At 37.2% G+C, this 17,323-nt stretch overlaps 1 protein-coding gene and 1 long non-coding RNA gene across 21 annotated transcripts in view; one reads left to right on the top strand and one right to left on the bottom strand.

The window, feature by feature from the left end:
- MAGI2 (membrane associated guanylate kinase, WW and PDZ domain containing 2) overlaps nt 1-17,323 on the top strand; it is a 745,411-nt gene that overhangs the window by 285,837 nt on the left and 442,251 nt on the right. The gene's annotated exons all lie outside the window — the stretch shown is intronic.
- Nucleotides 5,067-15,592, bottom strand: LOC139827105 (uncharacterized). The gene is made up of 3 exons (XR_011737301.1): nt 15,380-15,592; nt 6,774-6,847; nt 5,067-6,264 (listed from the first exon to the last, which is right to left on the bottom strand). It is a non-coding gene; the product is annotated as an uncharacterized lncRNA (long non-coding RNA).

Genomic DNA, 17,323 nt, shown 5'->3' with positions numbered 1-17,323 from the left:
ACATTGTATACTATACACCTCTTATACAGCAACATGACAAAATATGTAAACTGACCTTTTCTTCAAATGAATTAGTATAGAAATTCTACAGAATTTTCAGGACTCTGTGTGTGTAACTCGTTAGAGCTGTCAAATTATCTGTGCCCACCGATCTGAGAAGATAATAAAATAGCAATACTTTATGTGATCAGGTGATAGAAGTTCCATGAGCAAAATTGCTCAGTTGAACTTAGACAAAAAGACTAGTCAGGACATCTCAATGACATATATTTAGTGAAACATTATATAGTCACTCTACCATCAGAAAGCGAAGAGATCTGATTAGACATACTTGGTACATTTGATGGATAAGGAGGATGAAAATGTCCACAGCAGCATTCTTCATTTCTTGTAAGCCAGCAGACGTTCATGTGAATGCTCAGTTTTTCTCAGACTTATAGTTTTCTACTTTCACAGTTTTAGGGGGGATTTTTTTCAGTATCTACAGAGCATGTCCTTATTGAAACACTCACAGAAAATGGCTGAAGTGCACATTGCCAGGTCATATTGAGCTTCTCATCAACCAACATCCCCAAGTCCTTCTCCTCAGGCTGCTCATTATCTGCCCAGCCTGTATTTGTACTTGGAATTGCCCCAAACCATGTGCAGGACCTTGCACTTGGTCTTGTTGAACTTCATGAGGTTTGGACAGGCTCACTTCTTAAGCCTGTGAAGGTCCCTCTGGATGTCATCACTTCCCTCCAGCATGTCAACTGCACCACACAGCTTGGTGTTGTCAGCAGACTTGCTGAGGGTGCACTCAGTTTCCCTGTCCATGTCATTGACAAAGTTGTTAAGCAGCACTTGTCCCAGTACTGACCCCTGAAGAAACAACACTTGTCACTGGTCTCTATTTGGATATCAAGCCATTGACTGCAACTCTTCTGGTGTGACCATCGAGCCAGTTCCTTATACACCAACTGGCCCATCCATTAAATCCATTTCTCTCTGATTTAGGGACATGGATGTCGTGTGGGACAGTTTCAGATGCTTTGCACAGGTCCAGGTAGATGATGTCAGTTCCTTTTCCCTTATCCACCAATGCTGTAACCCCATCATAGAAGGCTACCAAATTTATCAGGCACAAGTTGCCCTTAGTGAAGCTGCAATGGTTGTCACCAATCACCTCCTGATTTTCCATATATCTTAGCATAGTTTCCAGGAGGGCACAATGGTGAGACTGACTGCCCTGCTGTTCCCCAGGTCTTCATTTCAACATAACCCAGCAATTTGCACTTCCAGCCTAGAAAGCCAACCTCATCCTGGGCTGCATCCAAAGACACATGACCAGCAGGTCTAGGGAGGTGGTTGCGACCCCCTACTCCGCTCTCATGAGAGCCCACATGGAGTACGGCATTCAACTCTGGGGCTCCCAACATAGGAAGGGCATGGACCTGTTGGAGCGAGTCCAGAGGAGACCACAAGGATGATCAGAGGGCTGGAACACCTCTCCTATGAAGACAGGCTGAGACAGTTGGGGTTGTTCATCCTGGAGAAGAGAAGGCTTCAGGCAGACTTTGTAGCAGCCTTCCAGTACGTAAAGTGGGCCTACAAGAAAGCTGGAGAGGGACTTTTTACAAGGGCATGTAGTGATAGGACAAGGGGGAATGGCTTTAAACTGAAGGAGAATAGATTTACATTAGATATAAGGAAGAACTTCATCAATGTGAAGTGGCAATGCACTGGAACAGGCTGCCCAGAGAAGCTGATGTCTCATCCCTGCAAGTATTCAAGGCACTGACAGAAGCAGGCCCTTGAAACATGTAGTTGTTAAACAGTTGTGTTATAACTAGACCAGGGGGAATATACACAGCATATACTCTTCTGAACTACTGCTGGACTCCTAGTTTTGATGACTTCGCTTACAAAGTTATAATATTCGTGGCAGAACACTTCACCAGATCTTAAGCAGAGATAGCATAGATACTTATTTCATCAACTGATGCTTTACTTTAAAGGAAATATGTATTTACAAGTTGTTTATAACTTTGTGCCTTTTAACTTTCAATTGCAAACTCTTGGACTAAAAACTGCTAGAAAACAGAAATGCATCTTATATGCATTCTAGCATGAACATTATTTCTAATCTTGAACTTTGCATTTCTTCTTCTAACAAAAAATTTAATCAGCCAACCTACAAGAACTTTAAAGAGCTTTCCTTAAAATATTGGCCACATTTACAAAAGCATGATTCATAAGATTTATGCTATTTTGACCTAATTTGACTTAATATTGTTTCATGGGTTTCTCCTGGTAACCTCTTCAACTATTATAATTTATTGCCTTTCATGTTTCTGTGTTTGAGCCAAAAGAACAGATTGCATGAATTATTTCTTTTCCATACTAACTGAATAATTCCATTAGATATTTGAGATCTTATTTTCATTCTTCGGCTACAAGGAATGAAACTTTATAAAATTTACAGCTTAAGCTCTATCAATGAAAATCTCTTTTCCAGGTTTCTTTTCGTCCTGCCTTGTGTCTTCATGAAAATTCAGTAGTGGTGAGAAACCTGCTAGCAGAGCAATCACCCATCTGACCTAGTTCACTCAATCTGAGCAGTAGTCCATACTGTTTGTAATTGACTGGTGGTCATGTGGGGATTTTAAAGCTCCTGTCTTTTACAGAAGAGGATAATTGAAATTTTTGAGCCTGAATTTTGAGTGCCAGACAGTTTTAGGGTACAGTTCACACTCCTAAATGTATGTGTAAGCAATGAAGTACTAAACACTGAGAATGCAGTTGAGTTTTGATTTTATTTTGCTGTAGTGGTTCAAAATTATAACCTTACCCTAAGTTTGTGTACCTGCTGAGGTTAGGGCATGAGTGGCCCTTTTGAAATCTCTGAAATTAACTATATGCATAAAGTTAAACATATATGTATACATTTACTGTCTCAGTTCATGCCTTTAATCTGAAAAGGAGAAATGGTTTAATGAGGTTTGTAAGCTACTGAAACAAGATTGAAGACTTAACTGTGCTTCTTCATACCACCACACTTTTTAAAAAACCTATAGTAGTTGTCAGCTGGAGTTACTTGGAAAGCATCCATCATTTTGAATTTTCACTAGTCTAAGAGAAAAGATGTTTCATGACAGAAGTAAAAGATAAATTCTGTTAAGTAAAACTTGCGTATGTGGTAAGTATTCAGAAAATAACTGTAAGACTGATTCAAATTATAGAAAACCTGCCACAAAATGCAAACAATCTGAACATATTTAGTGTAAAAAAAGAGAAATGATAAGCTGAATTGATCATACAAGTAAGTACTTAAGGAAGAGGTACTTATGGGAAAAGTAGTTTCTGAGGGTGGAAACCTTTTTACTTGAAAAGACAAAGACATTAGAAAAGCTATAGCTGGGGACTGGACAGACCCAGAGGAAAATGAAGGAGAGTAGATAGCTCTCCAGTGCACTCTGAAGGACAGCAAATTGTTCAGTTGATTTTTCAGACTCTTTATAGAGTCTTTTACTGTGTTGTATTGATTTCTGTTGACTCTAATAGCAGTTAAAATACCTGTCTTAAGCATAGACACCTGTGATCATTTTTTTTTTATCTCAAAGCAAATTCTTTCTTTCATGTTTTTCTGTGGAATATTCTCTAGATCAAGGAGATGTACAATTGATACAGTATTCAGTGTATGAAATCCTGTATAGACTGTTGAAAAGGTCAGATTAATCTGTCATATAGTCCTATGAAAGGCATGTATTTCCTTACAGCATGGAGCATTTTTTAAAGGCAGTTGTGCCTACATAAGTAGTAGAAATAATAAAGAATTTTCTAGACACGATGTCTAATATATCGGCTGAGTTTTCACATTGTTCTGTGTATGTCTGGGTATTTTTGCTAAAAAACATACGTTTTTGGACTTACGTTAAAGAAAGGACAATCGTGGCTTATCCCATGGATAAGTACTGAGCCTTGCACTTGATTCCAACATCTCCAAATGAGCACAGAGGCAGCTCGCTTGTGTGTGCTGCCCAGGACTGGGAATGCACAGGGGAACTTTCAGGGCTGGCTGGAGCTCCTGATGCATCCAGTGAGATGATGGAAAAGCCGTATGCTGGTCTGACATCCCGTTTACATTCCTGGATGATGGGAGCCAAGTCAAACCCAATAACAGAGTATGTAAGCCAAGCACAAATGTTGGAGATTGCTTGCCTGTTATGGGTTAACATCTAGAATACTTCTGATTTAAGAAAAATGAAGAGTTTGTGAGACACTTTGGCATAAAATATGTATTTCATAATTCATATCTACTGTTCTAACGAGAAAAGCATCCTTTTTTAAAAAGTTAAAAAGTAATAACCAATAATAAAGAAGCCACTGAATGTATATATTTTTGTACTATACAAATGTTAAAGTTCTGTGTGAAAAATGCAATACATTGATTTATTTCAATATGCCAAGTAATCACAGACTTACATATCTAAACATTTTAAAGTACTTTATAAATAAGACTGCATAATCTTTCATGTTAATGCAGTGATATGCTATTTTCACTATATCTGGATTAAATGCAATATGTTTTTCTTCTGGCTGATTAGAAATAAATTTCAGAATTTTAGCTTTTCTTCTAATTTGGTCATCCCAGTATGCACTTACATTCTTTGCTGTATTAAAAAGTTAAAATTTCTTCTGTTTCAGTCACTAAAATAAAACTTAGTGTTCTGTAAAAAGTATTGAATATTCTAAAAAATTCAAATTCGGGAAAAAAGTGTATTAAATGTGTTTTTTTGCAAGGCTTTAAAATATGTCAGAGGGTAAATGAATGCTAAATTTTACAGTTGGTTAAGTTCCCCTCTCCTTTTAAAATTCTGAATCATCTCTATCTCTGAGATTTGTAATCACTTCCAATGGAACACTAAAGGTTGGTAGTCCATTGGAGCAGTGGTGGATTTTTTCTGCAAAGTGCTTGCTTGATCAGCTTTTGATTTATTACTATGTAAAGTTATTTGAAATAACTTGAGTATGAAAGGAACTTGAAAAAAAATAAATATGTATATATATATATATTCTATTCTGTGAAATTCTGTGCACACATTTCCTCAGATGGAAAATTTGTTGAAAAGATTATAGAGGAGGTCAGACTAGCTGATCACAATGGTTCCCTTGGGCCATATAAAAATCTATGACTAAATAACTAGTAGCAGTTCCTGTGAAGAAGTGAAAAGATAGAGACTATTTTAGTGCTGGGAAAGTACTGCATGGGTTTTTTTATTTCTAATAAAGTTAGAGAAAATGCAGCTCTCTTTTCACTTACGACATATCGTATGTATTAATCTCTTTGAATTTTGTTTATCCTGTTTTAGGAGACTAAGTGAATCATTTCATCAGTTTTGTGTTACTACAATATGTTCCTTCTCATTTGTAAAGAAAATAGAGCCATTTTAATGCTCTCTAATCATTTACATAACATGTTTTTACAGCAGGAAGAAAAACATCCTCAAGCAATAACCTCTGTTGTCTACTGTGAAATTACTAGTATTTATTTAGGGTATGAAGTCTGAAAAATATAGACAAAATTCTTATCACAAGACAGTATGGAGATTATCAGAGGAAGATGAAAATTTAACTGGATTAAAAATTTCGAAGTGTCAGAGCTATTACTTAGCTGAAGAAGTGTTCAAACCTTCCCTCTAATTAAATGTGCAAGCTCAAGGACCTAGACCAGGAGTTTAACTTTACAAGATGAAGGATGGTATATTTTAATGCTACTTCACAGTGTTGGTTTTATTGGTTGATTCTGTTATCAGTAAACTTCTTGGAGAGCTGGCTTAGAATAGAGACCCTAATTAAAAGAATTCAACTTCCCCCCCCCACAATTACAGCAATACTAAGTATAGGTACATCTTAAAAAAGGTTAAGGTACATAAACTTGTGTCAGCTGTCTAAAATACATGGAAAACCTGACATTTCCTTGGCATTCTTTGTGGTTTTTTATACAATAGGCAATGTGATGCTGAACTGAAAGCTAAGAGCTTATAATGGCACTGGCAGTGCTACTGCTGCCCTTCTGAAGAAAGGTAAAAGGCCCTTTAAATCATCTTACTGCAGTAAAAAACTCGTGATGAGCATAATTCTAATTTGCTGAGATTTCTGCAGGTTCATTCTTGCCCCACCAGTCCTTCAATACAGGTTCTTGCAAGCCCAGGACAGGTAAATTTTCCCTTTCAGTCCAACCTGATTCTCAAACCGAGTTTCTTCTTCACAAATTCACTGGAGCTGGAATACAAAGGCAATGGGTGATCATCTTTGATGTCTGCAACAGCTCCCTCCAGTACCGTTTTCTGCACAGCAATGAAGATGGGGAACTTTGGGGAAAAACTGCAGAGAGCTACTGAGCCAGGAAGAATAACTAATCAGATTAAATCCAGTAACTTTTATGACTCGTATGACAGAACCATGTGGTGACACTCACGATGCAATATGATTTCAGTATTACGTCTCTTAACCCACAGCACATCTAGGAATTGTTTCATGCACTGTCTTAGCATGGCATAAGGCAATTTAATAGGGCATAGAAATACTATGAATCCATTTGGAGCAGTAATAAAGACTACCCTAACCATGCAAAATTCTGAACAGAATTTTGCTGTAGAGTAGAAACTTATGCAAAAAGACCACCACTTCACAATAGCCAGAAGTAAAAAGTAAAGATAAAAGAGGAAAATCCAGGTCATTACTATAAATATTTAAGAATTGTATGTGTCAACCAAAGTCATGTTACTTACTATCGTTCTCATGTTTATCAGGCTATTCACTGTGTTTCCTGTTGGAGACAGCCGTCTTCATAAGCTGATAAGTACTAAAGAAAAAAGATAACAGAAACGTTCTGCCAGTTAGTAAACCTGTCTTTTACTGACAGAATTTTGTCACACAAAAGTGAGATCTTTTAACTCTGAGAAGATATCAATTAGATAATCCTATCAGGATTTTTAGTTTTTGTGTATATGAAAAACTACATTGATGACAAAAGAGCTTGTTGTGCACGTAGCTCAGTTTGCAAAAGATGTTTTTGGTCTCTGACTCCAAACCCACAAATGTCTGCAGAGAGGATCAGGCTTAAGCATAATATTTGAAAATACTTTTAGCTAATTTTAAATGACCATATGCTGGATCTCATTCCTAAATATACTTAGGTGTTAAGGAGTGGTTAGATGATACATTCATGTCTACTGCGTGTTTTAAAAGTCTTGTTCCAAATAGAATATGTTAGATACTGGCAGGACCCAGCAAACAGTAGTAAAAGCTCATCTAAACGGAATGATTTTTCCCATTGCCCTGGTTGTTCCTCAGGGTGGCTTTGAAGACTCATAAACCCATCCTCCCGTAGCCAGACATAACAAGATAACTTGATTTGAAAACAACTATCTTTCATGCTGTTTACCTTCCTCGTGCTGCACCCCAAGTATTCTCACAGGCTGGTTTTTACACTAATAAAACCCAGTGGAAGCCATGATTGGGGACCATTAACCTTTAGAACATGAAAAGCTTAAGCTCAAGGAATATTTCTGAGTTGCCTCATAGTGCTCTGAAGCCACTGCCTCCATTCTTCATCTAAATTGCCTGAATTCATTTTCAGGGCTGATAAACTGTCAAGTGAATTATGAGACAGGCCTTGGGCTAATTTATAGAAATGCTCCTTCAACTATGCTGAGTAAATTCACCTTTCTTTGGTGAGTATACTTACTTCAGCTTCCAAAACTGTCTTATTTTGCCCCGTTACAAGCTCTGCATTTCAAACTCTTTCTTCATTTGTTAAAAAACCCAAATTTGCTAAACAGATTATTATGAAGGGCATTTTTCAATTACATATTTACACTCAGATACAGTAGTAGCAATATGATATGTAAGAATAGGGTCAAGTTGGGTTATTATTTTTTTTTTAAATACGATGGGGAAGTCTGTCTCACAATACAGCCAGCACTTCACCTGTCAAAGATGACTTCAAAATAATAACTCATCTTTTATCTTCCGTTATTCAATGGCTAGACAGCCCACAATTTATGCTTATCTGGCTAGCTGAATTCAGAAGGTATTACAAGAAAATTCTGTACTAGCCACTTACCTTTCACTGTTGAGTTCTGGTTCTTTATTTCCATATATATTTGGTATATCTAATACGTAACTAGAAATAGCTTGACTGACCCTTTTTAATTAATTATTTTCCATATTTTATAGACAAGAGTGAGACAAGTATCTCAAGCCGAGATACTTACATTGTATTGCCATGAAAATTGCTAACAAAAAACCAAACAGTTAGTCACTGCCATATTATGTTTCCCTTTGAGTAGCTCTCAGATTGACATTATGGTCATCTTTAAATATTGTAATGATGGGATTTCAAATGTATGATAATAACTAGCGTGTAAGTTGTCTTACTAGGACAAAAGATGTGAACATATTTATTTGGAAAGATAGATGTAAGTAAGCTTTTTACACTATTTTTTAAAAATTATTATTTTGCATATATCATTGTAGTCTCTTAGCTCTTCAACTTGGGTAAAATCTATTTACACTTCAACCTTTATGGTATATGCATGATTAGTTCTCAAATCTTGTATTAACTAGATTCTTTTAATGGTAATGGTTGCAAAGACCTCGCATGTGTACCGATTATAGCATAATGTGCCCCTAGAGAGTACTTAGATTTCTTAGTACTATGTAAGCACCTGAAAGTCTAAAAGTCCTTGGGGACAAACAGGGTTTACCAGGCAATCATGGAGTGTAAAGGGACTGATAAAAAGTATTTCTTGTTCAGAGAAGGGCTAGTATACCTATCACCACATAACTAATAGTTACAAACTCCGTTTTGGTCACTTCTTTAACAAAAAAATCTCCATTTTCTGTGCCCCAATTATGATTGTTTTCAGGAATGAAATAAGGCTTTGTAAAAATGCATCCTATTTACTTTGGTGTATCTTACTGAAAAAGCACCACAGAGGTATGGCATATTGTAAACACAATATTTGAAAGTAAAATGCATTAAATGGTTTATGTAAGCCCAACAGGTACAGCTTTGGAGGTCTATAAGCTCTGTTATATATTTGGCACAAATACTGTGAAGTTCTGCAAGAAGAATGACTTTTTTTTTCCAATTAAAATACTTTGAAGCAAGTTAGTTTTTTTGCTCTGATTTTTTTTCCTGACCTGAATAATTAGCATGGTAATGTGTTCATACTTCAGAAGTGTATTCTGAAACTTAATTCACTCAGCATCACAGACAAATAGTATTGAAATGGTAAGCATTATTTACTGAGGTCCTGATCTTACAAAGAGAACCATGTGAAAAACAACTTGGTAAGAGCAAATTCAGTGCATGCAGAGAAGGGGTGTGGAAGGAGATGAAGGAAAGAACCTGTGGTTGCCTGGCACTGCTTACATCCCTGCCATGGGAATGGCCATACTCTTAGGCAGCTCCCACTCCCTGCATTCTGTACACCAAGGTTGTTGGCACTCCTGCATTTCTTCGCTTTTCCCCTAAAAGCCATCAGAACTCCATTCTGTCCAAACACAGATGTCTTCAGAGCTTTTTGCAGGCCATTGATAGCCCTATGGTAGAGAGGTCAGAGTCATAACACAAAGTTCTTGCCCACGAAATTATCCAAGATACCCAGCCACACATCCATGCAAACCCATCCAGTAAAAACCATTGTTGCTTTGAATAGTCATGGTCACAGCCTCAGTGAAAGGGCTGTTTTTATTCCAGGTTTTATGTTGCTCTCACTGTATTGTCCAACCTCAATAAACAGAATATAATAAGAAGAACGGTTAAATAAAAAAGAACTAGGGCTGATCAAACATGCTTATTATAACAATTCATTTCTTTTCTATTAGTTACCTATGGAATGTATATTTGAGTTATAAAGACTAAATTGATTGTGTTTTCTAATTAAGAAGAAAATGAGCAAAGAGGCTGAATATTTATTCCAGAATTACAGTGTACAGTATTTAAAATGCATGACAAGCTACAGTCTTGCTTCCTAATTACTTAGTCCCTGTCACTTCTCATTAACATGTAAATCATGTTATAAACATAGTAAAGGTGGAGTAAAATATGTCCTGAGGGGCGGGGACATACTGGAAAATTGCTTTGGGCAGTGTGGTGGTGAGAGTGTTTCATTTGCAGCTCATCTGTATTCCACTCCCATGGGAAGCTGCATATATGAGATTTAAAGCAATCATATTTTCTTTGTCCTAGGCTAAAGTGGTTATTGCACTTAAACAAATCGATCTGCATGTTTTGAATTATCTACAAGAAAATGAGCATGCAAATTCTGAGTCTAACAAAAGGATTGAGAATTTGTTTATGGAGTAATTATATTCTTTTTTGAAAAGAAATAAAAATTTGTCTATGATCTTAGGTGATTGTCCTGAAAATAAGAACATTGTTAATAAGATGGTTTGATTCACAGCAAACCACTAGCAAAAACCTCTGGGCAGCTTACTACATAAAAATGGATTATACAGAAATAAGACAACATTCAGAACGTACAGAATTAATTATGTTAATTAGTGAAGTTATTCGAAAACTGGAGATACAACTTCCATTAACTCAATTACCTTTTAGTATGTTTCTTCAGTATTTGTAATAATAACTGTTTCAAAACTACTTCATGGAACAACATTAGCACTTTTTACTCTGAGGACTCAACATACTGAAAAGGCATCAAAGCCTATAATTTTGTTGAGAAAATCACTTTATGGATATGACTTTGCTTATAATTTACTCACCTGCCACTGACTGAATTATGAATAGGGTAAAACTAGAAGGGTTTCTTATCTAACGTTACACTCAAAGCTGAGGAAAAATACACAATTTTCAAAAAAAAAAGAATTGTGATACTTTTTTCTCTGTTGACAACTACTTTGGAGTTCTTTATCTAAACAAGAAAACTGAATTTGAAAATTTCACCCTCTTGTCATATTTCATGATGCTTCATGCATAAACATAGTTGGATTAAATATTATATAGTAATGACTGTCTTCTCTGTATTTCTTTTAGCATTTTGCATGTTTAGATATCTGATTTAGCTAAAATTTCACTGGTCTGGTGAAATGTAGAAAAAAGGGTAATAGAAATAAAAAAAAAAAAAAAGAGAAGCACGCACGTAACTGTGTCATTAAATTAACCTACAGCACATAATTATATATAATATGTGTGTATCATACTGTATTTTTAGCACTTTCTGTATGAGTATGGCAGCATATTTTAAAAAGAGATACTGGCAAGTGGTTAGTGGGCATCTGGGACTTTTGACATGAATGATGTGTATTTCACATATCTAGAGGTTACTGAAGCATTCAGTATTGAGGAAAGGATGAATTTTCTATCCCATCTTGAGAAAGAGGAAACTTTCTTTTTTTTTCTTTTAAGTTCTGAGAAGAAAGATTATCTCATTCCACAGCTTCTGAGGGTTTTGACTGCAGCTAGTTTTCCTAGGTCATGCCCCATTACGTGCCATTACATCCACTGACAAAGGATCACTAAAATGTTTTGAGCCAACTTTTCCCTGAAATTATTAACACAGTTTGCTTGCACCTGAATCATATTGTTTCAAGAAGTCAGTCCTTCTAGAAAGACATTGTGTTTGCATGTTTAGTGTTACCTTCACAGCCAAAAGGTTTGGAGATACATATTTTACTGAATTAAAGTTGAAATTTTAGACTCTGCTTATGAAGCATATTTTAGAACTAGATGGGAATTACACTGCAATAGTCACTCCCTCAGCTCACTGTGTGATTTACTGGGCATAAAAACCTTTCAAACAAAAAAGCAACTAGTGGTCACAGTAAATATTAAGTAAACTTTAAATTTCCTGAGTAGAGACAGATTGAAGTGATTTGAGTAGATGAGAATGACTAGAGAAGAGTTTGGTCAAGTGGAGACAGAAAAGGTACGATTCTCAGAACTGCTGTATGCAGGGGCATGTGCTCAAAATTAGCTTTCATCACATTTTTTGGTAGAAGTCAGAGTTAAAAAAAATCCATTTATTATTGCAAGACTGAGTTAAATCGAATGTAAGAAAAGTAATTTATCTTCCACTAAAAGCACATGCCCACAGATTTGCCTCAGCATACCAGGAGGCGAGTTAGAGTGGGGTTAGTCATCGCTCTGTGACGTTGTTCCCTAAAGAGAGGGAATTTAGTCCACACCTGGAGCAGCATTCTGGCTGAAGGATCAGAGTCTGTAATTTAGCAATGAACTGATGGTAGCATGGATTTAAAGACGCCGGTAAATGTGTGTGCTTGAGCCGGATCGGAGGAAATGTCTTTGCTCGCAGTGGTAGGAAGACGGAGGAGATGGGAAGTGACAAGTTCAGGTTTTTCAATGGTTGTGTAAGCAGGCTGAAGGCAGGAGGAAAGACAAGGCTGCTGGGGTCGGCATCTCAGCTGATGGGCAGCTCGGCTGCACTCTCAGCCCAGTTAGGTCAGCAAACCCCGCTGTGAGGCTGACAGGAAAGGTGGCAATTGCTCTTCCCGTCTGCGAGGGCAGCTGGGTGGCAAACACTGAAGAAGCTGCAAGTCAGCCCCTTTATGAGCCTCCTGTGGGATCTGAGTGATGAGGGACAGTACCACATATAGAAAAATATGTTTCTTGGCAAAGGCAGACTAGAGGAGAAAGGGACTCAGAGAAGCTCATGGCACTGCCATCCCTGAGTCACTCAATGGCCATCCTTCCAACAGGAAGTTCCCAGACAGGTCAAGCTGAGAGGCCGTATTGATCACTTGTTTCCTCATCCCAGTAGTCATTTAGGCTCCAGGGAGACCTTATTGTTGCCTTTCAGTATTTAAAAGGAGCCTGAAAGAAGGATGGGGGCAGACTTTTTAGAAGGACATATTATGACAGGATAAGGAGTAATGGCTTTAAACTAGAAGAGGGGAGATTCAGGTTAGACATGAGGAAGGAATTTTTTACAATGACGATGGTAAAATACTGGCCCAGGTTGCCCGGAGAGGTGGTAGATTCCCCATTCCTGGAGACATCCCAGGCCAGGCTGGACAGGACTCTGAGCAACCTTATCTGGGTGAAGATGTTCATGGCTGGAGGGCTGGACTACATAACCATCGAAGATCCCTTCCAACTCAATGATTCTATGATTTACCTGCCATTATAACAGCATTCCTCCCTGCCTTCTTCACCAGGTCATAAAAGAGCCTGACTCGGAATGGATGCTTCCCACCTTCCCCTTGATCCGTGCCCGCCCCAGTTGCCTAGGAGCAATTTTGCTCCCCTGAATATTATTCCCTGAACACCAACCTTGCAGAACTAATCTGAAGCATTTGCGTAGTTGCCTATTCTTTGCAAGTGTGCAAACTAACTCACAGGTTTTGCACAGAGCATCATGCATTGGCCCAGCAGGAATTTGAGACCTGCTGGGGAAATATCAGGAAGGCATTGAAAAGGTGAAAGTCTCCTTTGAAATAGAAAGGATGATCTGGAGGAGTTAGCACAGAGGTACAACATCCTAAAATGTATCAGACACTGAACAGGAAAATGTAGATGGAAAAAGGATTAGCACCAAAAGCAACCTTCAGGGAATCACAGTAAGACAAGGGTGGGAAAATACGATTGCAGGGTGTGGGTGGGCGTTATAGTGAATAGATATTCATTGGTGCTCTACAAACACTAATTATTTCTGCCTCTGTACTTATCTTTGGTTGTCCGTGGGGTTTTTTAGTGGGTTATTTAAAAAAATAATCAAAGGACCAAGTTCGGTAAGAAATGTCAACAAAAACTGTTAGTTTCAATCAAAGATAACAAGAAGGGAAGAGTTAAGGAAGCCAGAAAATGGGCAGTTAAGAATAGCTTCCTGGTAACCAAAAAATTATGTGAAGCATGAAGCAGAAAATGAAAATTGAAATAGAAGGTGGGGAGGAGCTATGTACTTCGGTTAAATTTTTGCATTTGAATTCTGACCCGTTATTAAAATTTTCTGAGCCAGACAAAAAATTGAAGGCAGTCTGGGAACAGTACTCAGTGACAGTGACATTTCCTGACAGAGCAATTCTTTGCGTATCAGTTGTACTAATTGTATTCAAACTGACAGCGACAGTTTAACCCATTCACCAGAGGAATCGTCTTGCTGCAAGACCAGTGATCTATGTTTTCATTTAGATGTCAATCTAGCCTTGTGCTGTACATTTTAAAGGTACAATTAGCCTTAAATGATTAATAACAATGTGATAAACATCATGTCCCTTTATAAAGTTGCACAGCAGAATCTTAAAAAAAAATCTTGTTTTCTCCTGCAGAAAAACTTAGAAAACTAAGATTTTTGCCCTTTTCAAGCCAGGCTGAAAGAAATCACTTCTTGCCTAAGGTTGTTTTCTTTATTCGACCATAAATGAAAATAATTTTGAGCATCAGAAAGTGTTGCAACTCCACAAATACTCAGAGTCCATCATACAGTTGAAACAACTGAAAGCCTTTGTAATTTTCTTCCAGTCCAAGTGGGTTTAGATTTTTTACATGAGAGGCAGGAGACCATATCAGCCCAGAAGACAGGAACATCGGATGAAAATCAGTTAAATACTTCCATTCATTGTAGAAATTATTCTGCCCATAGAAAACTTAATCGTGGGTGGAAATGGAGATAGATTAAAATCCTGTATGACTGGCCAAGCTCAGAGGGTTGGAAGCTGCTTTAGATGCATATTTGCTTGTCCTTTGGAAACTGCCAAGCCCTATAAATGCTTCCCAGGCCTATTTCTCTGCTGCTACAACACTTCAAGCTGCTGCAGAAAATATCACCAGAATAAATCTTCAGAAATTACACCCTGCCTGCAATTGGACTGGATTGTACGAAGATGATGGGTGCCTGAATAGACTTTTGAAATACAGCGTAAGTAGTCACTGAATTCAATCATGGTGTGGAAAACTCCCAGATACAAGATAGTTAGTCTATAAATATAAGATACAAGCTTAATTGCTAAAAGACAAGAGAATAAGAGCCAAAGATAGGAGGGCACTGTAGGTAACCTCCAGGACCTGAAAACCTGTGACTTTTAAAATATGGCTCATTTCTGCCTGGTGCTGTTGGCCTGGGTGGTGAATAGGTTATAAACTGTGTTAAGAATTATGGTGATGACCAACTCTTAGAAAAGACTGGGCAAAGAGAATAAGCAGAAAGTTTGAAGAAAATTCCAAACCAAAATCTGATTAAATGCAAGAGAAAGAAGGAAAATTTAATAGAGAAATTACAGAAGGAAGGAAAAGATAGATGGAGAAATATAATGAAGAGAGCTTGAGTGTTGCAGAAAATCAATATAGAAATGTTAGCTTTAAAAAAAATATAGAATAAACAGTTTGACATAGTGCAGAAAACTACAGTACCTGACATCTGTCAATGTATTTGGGTTTTATGACCACTTTTGCAGAGCCATGGTATGAAGACTATATTCATCTGGTAGCTCAGACTCAATTAGTGTGCCATCATTTTTCTTTAGATGGAGTCGGATCTCTGTTCCCGTGGGCCCGTGAGAAATGAAAGCTGTAGAGCACTCTTAAAGCTTTTAGTGGAGAGACTTCAAAATTTTCCTTGCTGAGAGATGAGGAAAAACTTAAGTTAGGTGAACAACCAACATGACAGCAATGAATGTTTAACTAAAAGTCATGGACTTCGATCCAATGAAAAGTTCTTTTGATAAACCTTGCATGCAGGCTTAACCTTAACTACATCAATGTATTTAGCTCAAGTAAGGAATCTATGCGTTACTATAGAGTGAAATGAGGTATCAAATTAATGTTTAACTACTGTCTAAAAAACCCTTACAGATATAAAACAAATACAGTGGTAAATGCACATATTCTCATGCCAATCCTGAAGTGAAAGACAGATCATTTGAACAGGTTTAATTTTATGTAACTTCAGTCCTCTCAAAGTCCTGTCTAATTTCATGCTAGTCACACAGACTTCCTTTCCAGTAAATGGAATAAATAGGCATAGCTGAAAGATAAATAATCTGGCCTACTTTAGAAGCTATTTTAGGATGAATGGTATTATCTCTTGGAGGTGCTTGTTTCTCTTTGACAACAATGAAGATAACCTGCAGTGACTGGCTCAGAGTAACAGATTTAACTTTTAGATCCCTAAATTACAGCAAATCCATTGTGTTCTTTGTTACATGAAGGAGGGTCAAAGTGTAAAATATTGTTCTCCCGACAAGTAGTGTTTTCAGGTTTGGTTTTTTTTTTTCAGAAAACATGAGTTGTTGCCTGTTAGTAATTCAGACATGGAGTAATTCAAGAATCATTTGCCTTATTCTGCCTTTGTTTTCTCACTGTTATCTTCAGGTCTGGCTGGTCTATGTTTCGAAGGCTAACTTAACAGAAGTTTATGAAGAATCTCAATATGATGTATTATTTTTAAAGTACAGGAATATTCTGTGGAGGCTTTATATTTCCATATTTTATATGCTCCACTGAACAGCATAGTAAAGTTAAAAATATCTTCTGATATGAATTTTTTAACAAACAAAAAGTCTTCAGATGTTTTTGAAAATTATATAAAAATAGAAGGAAAAAATACCCAAATGTAGAACAGCACATAGGAATGCAACTTGTTTAGCTAGATGCTTATTCTTTGCTCTCACCTGATGACTAGGTTTGAGTGTGTTAGGGTGCATCCTCAGCCAGCAGTTCTCCAAAAGCTATCCTGAGCTTTTGTATCTGTATCTGAGTTGTGTACTCCTCACAGTACCACACTGTAGATGAGGTTGTGCTCATCTTCTGGACATTTTCCCAGTGTTATGTGATGTGGGAGAGTTCTTGTACGTCGATCAAAACATAGTATTTCCATAAAATATACACAATGATCTGTTTTCCTTTGAAAGTTTGCTTTTGTGAAATGCTTATTGTAATCAACCTGGTTGTTTTAGATAAATATGTGGGTTTCCATCTGAGCAGATCTCTTCCTGTTTGGCAAGTGGCCTTTTTACAGGTTGCCAATAGGATGCAGTGCTGGGCATATACAGCTGTGGTTCTAATATATGCAACTGCGTGTAATTCACTGCAGAAATTGAAAACCTACTTTTGTCATTTGTATATCATCGGTTTGTCTTATGATACTAATCATATTTTGTACCATTTTGAAATCACAGATTCCTGCTAAGTAGACGGCTTGCTTTTTTAGTATTTTCTTCAGGATTTCATTTTACTGTTTACTATAAAGGCTTTAAAAACAGGAACCACTCTTAGCAGAGCTACTGTAATATATCATAATGATGTTAAAGCTGTCAAGGACACGAAATAGCATCATAACATTTTGACTGAGTACAA

This window comes from Patagioenas fasciata, chromosome 1 (genome assembly GCF_037038585.1).
Source record: "Patagioenas fasciata isolate bPatFas1 chromosome 1, bPatFas1.hap1, whole genome shotgun sequence".
Taxonomy (NCBI): domain Eukaryota; kingdom Metazoa; phylum Chordata; class Aves; order Columbiformes; family Columbidae; genus Patagioenas; species Patagioenas fasciata.
This window is presented reverse-complemented; position numbering and strand designations above follow the sequence as displayed.